Source organism: Anas acuta, chromosome 1 (assembly GCF_963932015.1).
Source record: "Anas acuta chromosome 1, bAnaAcu1.1, whole genome shotgun sequence".
Lineage (NCBI taxonomy): Eukaryota > Metazoa > Chordata > Aves > Anseriformes > Anatidae > Anas > Anas acuta.
Window position 1 is genome coordinate 4572671 of NC_088979.1, and position 12373 is coordinate 4585043.

At 43.0% G+C, this 12373-nt stretch overlaps 1 protein-coding gene across 15 annotated transcripts in view; it reads right to left on the reverse strand.

The window, feature by feature from the left end:
- TENM4 (teneurin transmembrane protein 4) overlaps positions 1-12373 on the reverse strand; it is a 1646934-nt gene that overhangs the window by 580011 nt on the left and 1054550 nt on the right. For 6 of the 15 annotated variants that reach the window (XM_068655360.1, XM_068655430.1, XM_068655049.1 and 3 more), the window contains exon 1: positions 9550-9877. The exons of 1 other annotated variant lie outside the window; for it this stretch is intronic. The gene's annotated coding sequence lies outside the window, so the exon portion shown is untranslated. Of the gene's footprint in view, positions 1-9549; positions 9878-12373 lie in introns of those variants that run through there. 8 more of the 15 variants (XM_068654958.1, XM_068655133.1, XM_068654877.1 and 5 more) reach the window with 4 other exon arrangements.

Sequence of the window (12373 nt, forward strand, 5' to 3'; positions counted from 1 at the left end):
AAAAAGGCTTGGTCAGATGCTGTCAACAAGAAGCAGAAACATTTGAGCAGCAGACAACTTCACAATCAAATGTCACAAGACAGACAGGCTGTTTTTTCTTACTTGATATTAAGTGTATTTTTTTTTTGGTTATGTTGTTGTTGGGATTATCCCCAGGACAAGAATAAAAGTCAAAATGAGAGCCTTTTTCATTGCTGGGCTTTCTGATTCTCTCCCAAAGTCTCCAATCATTACACCACCACCTACTCTCATAATAGTGAGTAACTAGCTGGGTGATAAAAACATCAGATGAAACTCAGTGTCAATAAAAGCAAAGTAATCCATAAAGGGAAAACCAATTCTAACAATACGTACACAATGTGGGCTCTAAATTAGCTGTTACCACCAAGGAAGAAGGCTGAGGAATCACCATAGGATGTGCGCTACAAATAGTAGCTCTCTGTGGCTCATGCCACTTCAACACAGAAGGAAATACTTGGGATATGTTTTTGGAAAAAAATATACAACAAAAAGAGGAAAACGTATCATGACAGTGCTGTGTAAGATAATGATGCATTTTTATCTTAATGCCACATGTATTTTTGGTCAACCCATCTCCATAAGATGTGGTAGAGTTAAAAAAAAAAGAGAAAAAAAACGTTGTGAGGAATATGGAAAGGCTTTTGCAGAAGAGATGGATTAGGAATTATGAGCTTGGACAAATGTAACAAAAATGGGAGGAATACAGCTCTATTAAATCACAACATTTCTACAACTGTAATCCACAAAGTAGGAGTTGCCTAATGAAATTACCAATTTGTGAGTTTAAGGCAGAGCAAGAGGAAGACATTTTCACTCAGTTCATGACTTTGAATTCTGGAACTTCTTGTTATGTGATATTGTGGCCATCCCAACTATAAAGAGGGTTCAAAAGAATTCAGAAGTTCATGGAGTACAACTCCTTCAGTGCGTATTGAATGGGATGCTCCAAAGAAATCTCCTACGTGTAGACAAGTATAATGCAACGGTGCACTCTATGTGTTAATATAAATCAATTGAGCTTCAAATCAACATGATACAACTCCTGTAAACAGTTGGCAATCCAGGAAAAAAAAATGTATGTCATGACTGTGGTCTGAAAAGTCAAAAAAAAAAAAATCTTCCAAAAAGTTGTTTGTACCCCTTTCTTTCTCCCTTTTTCCCAGCAAGTTCTTCTACCACATTGCCTCAATGTAACTCACTAACTCAGAAGAAAACAAATGCACCAAAAGACAGTTTTCTGCTGGACTGATGAATCAAATCAGATCAGATACAATCTGAATGACTGGAGAGGAAAGGTGGAGAGCAAGACCCCTCTTCTTCTAGGGTAATAGGTCCTGGGGGTGCCTCTGATGTGAAAATAGAGCCTTAGCAGTCATCCATATTGATGCTAAAAAGAGGGAGGAAAAAAAAAAAACAAAACCAATCTCATCTCAAAAAGAATAAAATGGTCCGTACTTCTAGTTTTGGAGGGTTACTTTTTCTCCTTTTTTTTTTTTTTTTTTGGGGGGGGGGGGGGGGGGGACAGATGAGGGGGAGGGGGAGATAGCAGGGGTGTGTAGCAGAATTCTGCCAGAAGGATCATGAGCCCAAAGTAGGATACATGGGAATTTGTGTGATTGTTCTCTCAGTGCAGTATCTCCTGAGATTTCCTTATTTTTAATCTCATTCTACAAATTCTACAATGTTGTACTCCTTTGATGCAGCTTTGTGGAATTCTCATTAATTGCATTCACTTTTGTTTCCAGGAAGCTTAAAATTTCATCATCTGCTAACATATGCTGAAATGCACGTGTCAGTTTTATAATAAATTTCCAATATATAAAAATATCTATAAAACATACAAATACAAAATTAGTTTGCAACAAAATATCAAGTTATCTGTTTATTAGGGAAAAACAAAGTTGGTAGTGCTGTCAATTACAGAAAGAGCGAGGCAGCTTTAATAATAAAAAGGCATTTGCAGTTTCTCATAACTATACTAAGCAAATTGTTTGGGCTGAAAATTTCCATGCCAGCTGTCTGCCTCAGGCTGAAGTTTTTTGGAAAATTTCAGTCAAAACAGTTCAGCAGATTCTGAGAACAAGGCTAGGGAAAAATATGTTGTTTTACCCATGTAAAAAAAATAAAAATGCCTTTAGCCTTCTCTCTAAAACCTCCTCTGGGATCTTCAGGACTTCAGAGGAAGGACTAGAAATTTGCCTGGGAGAGAAGTATTTCTTTTTTAATGAATTTTATGGGAATTTGTTGTGTGAGTTTGGCCAAGTTTAGACATCTTTGACAAAACACTGTTGATACATGCTCCTGGGTGCACTTATGCATGTTTGCCAGCTTCAATCACTTATGTTTCCACCTGTGTGGAACTAAACAAGATGGTTTGTGTTGTGGGGTGTGCCAGGTCTGCTGCTCAGTATCAGAACTGAAATCAGATGATCTCCTGAGCTTGGCATTCCTTGTGGGATGCCCACAAGCCAGGAGGAGCTGGATGAGGTTGGGGTGGGAGACCTGGCATTAGAGGGATGTCACTGGGATCACAGGATAAGGCTGGAAAAGGTGAGAAGGGAACCATGGGATGGGTCAGGAGGGATCTGTTTTGAGGAGCAGAGTACTCTGTGAAACCAAGCTATGATGATCTGTTAGTTTAAGCCACAGACACATGTAAATGCCAACGTGATGCAATGCAATAAAGCTACTAGTTCCATGAAAATGTCTTTAAAATACCCCCAAAATAGACTGAAAGATCAATAGTAAGATTTAAACAGTATATACTGGACACCGTGAATTTAAGGAAAAAACAAAACAAAACAAAACAAACAAAAAAAAAAAAAAAAAAAAACCACTGAAAGTTGCTTTAATGAAGTGCCCTGCCTGCCTTCACTATAATGCAGTCATTTTTCTGAGGACTGGGTTTTATCCAGACCAACCTGGAGATAATGCTGTGAGAACGGGGAGGAGAAGAAAAGGTTTATGATCCCTGTCTCTCCCCTTTCAGAGCTGGGAGCTTTGTAGTGACTAAGCAGAGGACGAAGATACAAGGATGAATATGTTTCAGATTAGCCAGCCAAATGATGCCCTGAGACTACGAGCAATGCTGGGCAAGTCATTTCAACCCAAAATTTCATAACTGTGTTGAAACGAGGCATGTTGCAATTTCTGGATACTCCTTTTGATAGCTCAGAGTCTGCTTATGTGTCAAACGCCCACTGCAGCAATTAGAGGCTGTGTGAACTTTGACTTACTACCAAGTAACCCCTGAACGCTGCACTGTCTGCAGGAGTGCATCTTGAGATCAGTTCTTGGGATTGCTCTCTGCTTTCTAGCACCAAAACTTCTGCCAGCACCAAGATGCTGATCACACCTTAAAGCCATCCACTCAAAGGTCAATTTTCTGGAAATATCAGTATTCATTTATTACCAGTTGATGAGATCTGTGCTGTACCAAGCCCAAACTGCCAACACTTTGTGGATCGGCAAGGAGGAAGGAAATTTCAGCATCTCCCATGCTCCACCATTTTTTCTAACTGCTTTTGGCATTTACTTCTGAAGGCTTTATGACTAACCAGTCCATCCCTTCCTATTCTTTATATAAGACAGTTGAAGATGAAAGTTTTCAACATCCAAGAAAAGAGAGGCAGTTCAAAGGGAATTGGCAAAATACTGAAACCTTGCCATTATCATGTTGGGAAATCATACATTCCAAATATGACTATATTCATATATGGCTGATGTTGTTGGGCCAGTTAAGTCCAGGTGACCCAGCAGAAGAGATGTTTTACAACTTTGTGGCCTCTGAGACTTTGCTTTCATGTGGGACTGCAGACTGCATTTGAAGACAATGCTCAGTAACTTAATCCTGTCTCTCTCTCCCTCCATACGGCAAAATGCAGAAAAAACAAACCTGGATTTATGCAGGGACCCAACATCCCCCAGGGGCTGAAGCACAATGCACAGCCCCAGATTCCAGTTTTTAAGAAACCTGAAGGTCTTCAGTGCACATATTGGAGTCTGTGGGGGAGAAGAGGAAGGCTGTGAGATCCCACCACATACAAAACACAGGGTTGAGTTAAAACTGCAAAATGAGATGTGGTCCTGCTGTTTCCTGACTTTTTTCTAACTGAGCAGCCTCCAGAATATTTCAAAGAGTCTGCATGTGCAAACACAGGCAAGCTTCTACTCAGTGTTTAGAAAGGAAGATACACTGAATAATCATCTAAAACTTATATCGATGGGCAATGAGACAACTTCTGCATCCACATCTGCTCTGGCAGGCTGGATGGCACGCCTGTCACCGGTGCCATCGAGGTAAATGCAGCATGAAGCACGATTCTGGGCTGCCATGGCTTTCCTAGACTGCAGCAAACATGACTTCACTAAAGCCTGAGGAGAGATCAGTGAAATCTAATTGAATCATCCCCATTTAAATGGGCTGATAAATGCGACTCAGCAAGCTTCTCCACCTAAATCAACATCAGCAACTCTTCTCTTCTTTCTCCTTTTTTCCCTCTCCTCCTCTCTTTAAGAAAAGGATGAATTATATCCTAGAAAGCAAATTTTACTTGGAATAGGAAACTAAACTGCCAGTCATGTTCTGCCTCTTCTGTTTCTTTCTTCTGACTGCCAATACAGTGGAAGAACGTAAATTTTTGTGTTTGGTGCTTTTACAGACATCTTTACATTAAAAATAATAATAAAAAAACACCTCTGCTGATACTCAGCGGAACAATACATGATGAAGTTTGAATGCCAGTACAGAATAAACAGCTTAGTTCCCAGCAATTTGATATAAAGGTATTTGTGAGCAAGACTCAAACTTCCTACGAAATTTAAACTTTCTGTAAGAAATGTTTGCCACCCCACACAGCCAAACACACATGCCCTCCTACTCAGATTTCACCTCTGCCTTTAAAGTATTCTTTAGGAAGAAAGATTCGGGACAGCTGGCAAAAAAAAAAAAAAAAATCAAACATATATTTCTAGGAATATAATTTGACTATCAGCACATCAAAGGTGAAATGGCACAGAGGAATGCAAACCGACCATTTATACCTGAGTAGTAACACAAGTCCTATAGCCACACTACAGCATTGTTTCTCAAGCTATGGTGATTAGTTAGAGAAAAAAAAAATCTCCAAGATTCTTTTCCTTTTTTCATCTAACAGCAAAGAGGAAACCTATATATTTATATATTTTAAAAAATTAATTTACTTGTAATTTAATTACAAGACTTTTTCTCTCAGAGATAGTGGTCAGGGCTCCATGAATACCCAATTCACTGGCAAGTGGTGCTTCTTACTGTCTCAAAGAGCCCAGCAGTGCTAATCTGTCAGTTCAAAGCAGAAGCAAAATATTTCAGCTTTTAGTTACAATAAGCTATGTGGATAGACCTTGTAAGAGAGCAGGTAACAGCCAGTCTTTAAATCTGAAATGACATTGATTTACAGAGTTTCATCTCTTTGAATCAAATCTGAAAGAGAGTTTCAAGTCACTTCACTTTTTGATATGACAATTACACATCTTTTTTAAATACTGAAGAGTTTGCTCTAAAAGAAAAAAAAATCAGTCTCAAGTGCCTACGGAAGTAAGATAAAAAGCTAAAGCAGCATTAAATAAGATATCAAACAAGTAAGATTTTGTTTATTTTTCTTTTCTTTCTTTTTTTTTTTTTAATCTTTCTCCCCAGTAAATTTTTAAACTAGACTTGATTCCAAATCCCAGTACGAAATCACATATGTCATGCAACATTCATCCTGCCAAATCTCCCTCATCATGCTATTACTGCAATATTTGTAACTTTTGATCTGGAAACATCAAGTTACGTAAGATCATAGTTCTCCTTCTTGCAAGGAGGTGATTCTGTCAGAAAATGAAGCAGTGAAGCGTTAACTTGAACAGAACTGGAAATGACTTTCCCAGGGAAAGGGTAGTTTTGCTTAAGCATCTCAGCTATTTTAAAGTGCAAGAGCTCAATGTTTTTTTGTCTTTCTTTTTTATTTTTTACCATTTTCAGAGAAATGGTAAACTACCAGATGAAAAATAATCAAAGTGGAATCTTAATTGGAATATTGTACATGTTGTAGAGAGAATGAAATAACATTTTAGTTATTATGCACCCCAGGAAGCCAATCAAATCAAATAAAAGCACAAAAAAAATCTCCCACTTTATAAAACAAGAGAACAACATTTTCCCTTGCCAGTGTGCTATCTGCTCACCAAAACAAAAGGAAAGTATCTAATTTAAATGAGTGAAGTAAAATAATTAAGATACAAGGAGTTCAAAACCCCAGTTTTCTCTGTGCAAATCTCCCTCCTTCCCCAGATCCACTGAAACCAGTGACAACTCCCTTTTCCATCCATGTAGTAAAATAAATCATCTGAGGGGGGAATCTCCCCTCCCTCGCCAATCAAAACCAGACGAGAAATTTTACTCTTTTCTCTCAATGATTTTTTTTCCCTGCCTCCCTATCCTTTAAAATCAGAGAAGGCAAATTCTCCCCAGAAAACGTTTTCTAATCCAGGTCCCCTTGCTAATAAAAAAGGAAATTGTGAAGTTCACTTGTGCACCTCCTTTTCCCCTTTCCCCTGCCAAAATCCAGCCTGAGAACCTCTTTTCATACGCACACAGCAACTCTTTCTCCACCCAAACATAAAATCTTCCCTCCAGGTCCCACCAATATATGACAGATATATTGCAAATCTCCCCTTGCATGGAGATGAACACATGCATGAACGTATGTAGGGGAAGGGAGGGTGAGGCACGAAGGCAGGACTCCCTGCAGAAACAGAATACAGCTTAGTGCAGTGGCAGTAACTCCCAATCCTGGCGAGTTGTTTTTTGGGGGAGGAAAGGGAAACTGAACCAGGTTGTGTGCAAAGGTACCTCCTCTCCTTTCTCTGCCCCAGCTGTGGGTGCAGAGCCCACACAGGGAGGTCTTGTGCTGATCTCTGCGGGGAGCACAACCCAGGTAACACCTTCACGTGGACATAACTCTGCTCTCCTCGTCCCTAAATCTGCTGGCAACCAGCACAGACCATAATTTCCCTGGTCATGTGCTACCCTGGGGGTCACGTTTACAGGGGAACGTAGCAGGAGGGAACCCTCCCAGCCCCAAAGCAGCCCGCAGCAGCAAGGACTGATCCAGCAGCGTGGCACAGGCAGGGAGCTGGGAACCAAAGAGGGAAGGGCAGCTCGCAATGGCCACAAACCAGCAAATTCCTCCAGCCTTGTAACGCAGGCAGAGCCTGCTTTGAAGGCTTGTCTCCCTGCAAAACAGTGCAACAGCAAGAGATGCGTCCTCCTACCTTTACGGGTAGGAACCCTGCCACACACACTAAAAAATATACAGCTATACTCACTGTTTTTTCCACCTAAGCCCATAAAAGTGCTACAGGCTGAGACGCCAAGTGGGAGGTGCCTGGCTCGGAAGAGGCCAATGAAATAAATTAAATACAAATCACTGGCTGAGCCCCAGCCTCCCCCAGCCAGGCGGGGAGATGTGCGGCTCTCCCATGGCCGATGCCCTGCCCTGGGCTTCTCCTTGCCGGACCCAGCGTGCTGCTGGCACATGTGCAAAGGGCAAATCTCAGGTTTTGCAGGCTCATATGGCACACACGTTGGGAGCAGAGCACTTTCTGTAGGAGGGGAGGGGCCACCCTACATGCAAACAATTTCCTTAGGGTCAGCGAGACAGAAAGAAAGGGAGTTGGGATAGGTTGGGGTCTGCCAAGTTCCTCTGCCCAAATCCTGTGCCCCCGAGCCTGGAGCATCCCCCCCCCAACTTGCAACCCCCACCAACTTTCCACACCACAGCAGAAGTTTACCTAGCAGAACACACAGTCAACTTCCAACTTCAAAGCTTTGCACTCATTTTTGCATTTTCTGTCCCTCCCCTCACATGGGACATTTGTCAGAAAAAAAAAAAAAATAAAAATGCAGCTATAAATTCAGGATGAGACTTCACTACACAAAGTTAAGAATGGAGATGTGTGTGGGGTGGGGATGTGACATTATTTTATAGTTTAGTGCTTTTTTTTTTTTTTCCCCCCTTTTAATCAGAAAGAATTGAACTTTCCTGGAAGAACCATGAGTAAATGCATTCAAGATGCAGAAAGGTCTTGTCTATCTGGTCAATAAGTATTTAGCAAGCTCTGTTTTGGCTGTATGAAAATTGTGTTTCAAAGACTGGGGATCCCATAAGACAGGAAGGCTGTGGCATAAATATGTATTTTGTTTTTCAAATGGTGTGCTTACATGGTTGTAAATGCTGCAAATTTCTAAGCATGGTCATGGTAAGAAAGAGTAAATACACACTGCCTCATGTACTACTTACACTGCTTTATTTTCTTTTTAAGATTTAGCATACCTTAACTACTACTTATTTCAAGCATACCTTAACTACTACTTATTTCAAAGTGAAGTATCCCAGATATTTTAGACCAATATAGATACATATGTATTAATAAAACTAAATATCAGGAAATAAATGCCCTTTGGTAGCATCTTGTTTTTATGTTCTGCTACCCAAATTTGTATTTCAAAATGCAAATTGCTGAGAATATCAGCATGAGTCTGAACCACTGCATTTCTCCCAGGCACTCTAGCATCTTTTTTTTTTTTTTTTTTTTTTTAAGCGCCACACTGTTTGGGGGATCTCAATAGTGGCAGGGCATGGCTAGAAGCAGGGCTTTAACATTTAATGCCTAAGAAACAGAATTGTCACCCAAGTTGCAGCCAAGCACATTTTTTTTCATAATTTCGGTTGGAGGCAAAGCCACCCCCGTGGAAAATGAGAGACCCCTTCCCCATCCGCGACTCTAGCACAGATCCAAATGTAAACACACACACATACACACTCCCACAACACACCACCCTGCAGCAGGACATGGGGACGGGGCGGAGGGTTCAGACAGAGCAAAAGGAGCTTTGTGCAGCTAAGAAATACCGAGGCACTTCCTTATTTTATTTTTTCCTTTCTTTTTTCCTTTCTTTTTTTTTTTTTTTTCCTCTCTCTCTCTCTCCCCCCCCCTCTCCCCCCCCCCCCTTCCCCCCTCCACGGTACTTTTACTATTACATAAATAACACCGATTGATTTTAAAGCTGCATCCTTGCTCCAATGCCTCTAAATCTGCACTGCTGCCTCCCCCAGCACAGCCGCACTGCTCGGGGTGCAGAGGGGAAGGGCTTGGGGGGTCGGGCTGGAGAAGCCACCCCAAACGTACCCTCAAGCAAGGTCTGGCTGGGCTGAGGGTGGCTGGTCCCCAGCGCCCCAGCCTGGAGCCTACGGCAGCATCCCTGGGCTCCTGCTGGATTGCTGCAAACTGTGCGGAGGGAGCAGCAAGGGCTGGGATGCAAGGGGAGAAAAGCAGGCTGGGCAGAGGGAGGGATGGTGGGGAGGAAAAGGGAAGGATTCAGGGAGCTTCTCCCCAGCCCCGAGCCGTGTGCCCGTCTGCTCGGAGGGAAGAGGAAGGGGGGAAGGGAAAACTGGAGGGAGGCGATCACACAAATGCACTTTTCGGAGCAAAACGCAAGCTTACCATGTCTGCAGGCTTCCCCACCGAAATGCCACTTATGTGTCCAGCGATCCCAAAGTGGGCAACTACGGCCAGGCACCGGAGCTCATCTCAGCAGGCGGCTCGGCAATACACCACCGCCACCCCCAAAAATCAAAATCAAAATAAAAAAGACCGGTCCAGCTTCTTTCCTGGCAGGAATCGTCCCTGGTAGGACTGCCCAAAATAAGCAGCTGCAATCCAAAGGCTTTATTTAAAGCTTCCCCCCCTCCTCCTCCTCCTCTCCTTTCCTCGCTCTCTCTCTCCCTCTCTCTGTTACACACAGAGAGAAAGAGAGACACACACAGGTTACATGAATGGGAGGCAGGAGCCGGCGCTCCCGGGCTGGGAATGACAGGCACACATGCGGCCCGCTGCTGCGCACCGCGGGCGGCTCAGGGCGGCGTGGGCATGGGGGCGGCGTGGGAATGGCTTGGGCACGGGCATGGGGTGGCATGAGGAGGGGTATGGGGTGGGCATGAGGTGGGAAGGGGGTGGAGGTGGGCATGGGGAGGAGATGGGCATGGGGAGGAGATGGGCATGGGGAGGAGATGGGCATGGGAATGGGCATGAACATGGAATGGAAATGGGCATGGGCAGGAGATGGGAATAGGAATGGGCATGAACATGGAATGGAAAAGAATATGGGCATGGGCATGGGCATGAAAGGAAAATGGACATGGGCACAGACACAGCCATAGGGAGGAAATGGACGTGGGCATGGGGAGGAGATGTGCATGGACGTGAGGAGGAGATGGATGCGGGCATGGGCATGGGGAAGAGATGGACATGGGCATAGGTTTGGGCATGTAGAGGAGATGTATGTGGGCATGGGGAGGAGATGGTCATGGGCATGGCCGTGAGGAAGATATTAGTGTAGACATAGGCATGGGGAAGAGATGAACATGGGTGTAGACATGGGCATGGACATAGGGAGGAAATGAACACGAGCATGAGGATGAGATGGGCATGGGCATAAAGAGATGGATGTGGGCATAGGCATGGGGAAGAGATGGATATGGGCACAGGCATGGGCACGGCCATAGGTATGACCATAGGGAGGAGATAGACATGACCATAGGGAAGGCATAATGTGAGCGTAAGGAAGGGATGGGCGTGGGCATAGCATGTGGAAAGGATGCATAGATCTGTGTGTGGACATACAATAGACATGGCATGGGCATGGGCATTGGATGGGAACAGGCATAGAAATGGGCATGGAGGTAGCACGTGCACAGCATAGGCACAGAAAAGTGGTGCATATGACATGGACATGGCATTGGCATAACATGGGAGTAGCAAAGGGATTGGCATGTCATGGGCATGGGGAGAAGATGGACAGGGACGTGGGCATAGACCACAGCTGGACATGGAGTGGGCATGGGAATGGACACAGCATGGGTATGGAATGGGCGTGGGTCTGGGTTTGGGCATGGGCATAGGCATGGAAATGGTAGTGAGATGAAATGTGTATGGACATGAGTGTGGACATGGGCATCTGAAGGTAACAGGGAGGGCAGAGAATGAGAATGAACTTAGTCATGGTTTGAGCATTGGCCTTGGCATGGGAATGGGATGAAATGGGGATAGGGATGAGAGCTGCCTCAGGTGGTGCCTCTGTACCCTGTCTCTGGTGTGTGTCCCTCTGTCTTACCAGGGTCAGCTGGGTTCCAGCATCAGCACATGTAACAAGGAGGAGAAAACCTCTGTTCTTTCCTATCCCAAGTTAGACAACTTGCATGCCTGGCTTTTAGGGTCAGGAAGCATCATCCACAGTGATGCCAGGAGATTATTGTTATTATTATTAATAATAATGCGTAATTATGTTGTTTAATAATTTAAACCAAGTTCTCAGGAAGAAGGACTGCAAGATTTCAGTTGCATAATTTAAGATTATGTCTTCATTGAGAGGAAGACCAATGCTGCCAGTTTCTGCCTTTTAAATATTTGTATGATTTTTTTTTATAGTTGTGGTTGTGTTTTTTTTGTTGTTGTTGTTGTATTTTTTTTTTTTTTTAATTTAAATTGTAATAAGAAGAAATTACATTCATTTACTGTTTTTATTTAACATAGTCTGAAGGGGAGAAAAGTGCTTGGTATGTCTACGTGTCCAGCCCTGCTACTGCTTCATTGCTTGACCTCAGGCAGGTCCCTGGTAACTTATTCTTGCCCAGATTCATAATCTGTTGCTTTTTACACTCAGTCTATCATTTTCTCATGCACCTAATAATCACACTTTTCTGTTTCAAGTCTGTCCTCAAAATTTACTCCTGCAAACTTTTTAGCAACAGACTCTGCATGGCTTAAGCTGGCAACACAAATCTTGGAGTGATACTGGATTAGGCCCTAAAACTGCATTGTAAGAAGAGTGTTGGACATAATGGATTGCAGTACTTCATGCAGTGCTTTGAGGTACATGGGGACTGTCCTCTTTATGGTACACCTTTAAATCAGCCAGGTGCAAGTCAGCTATGTTCTGTTTTTTCTTCTTGTCCTAAAATTTCCAGCCTTTGAGGAAGGTAAGAAGGTGAGACTGTATTTTATTCCAAACCCAGAAATCAGGGTAAAAAGGCACACAGCAAATCAGAACATTACCTAAAACAGTGCAGTTCTCAATGTAACGGTCTGCTTTGCGAAATAGCTGCTACTGTTCACTGTTTTTCCAGTCATACATATTAAAAAAGAAAGACATTTGCATCGGTCTTGCTGCCTGTGGAATATATTCCACATCAGGAATCTAGATTCTAGACAAAGGTAATTTAGGTCTCTGGAAGGGCAAAGTTTAATTGAGAAATATATATATTGTTAG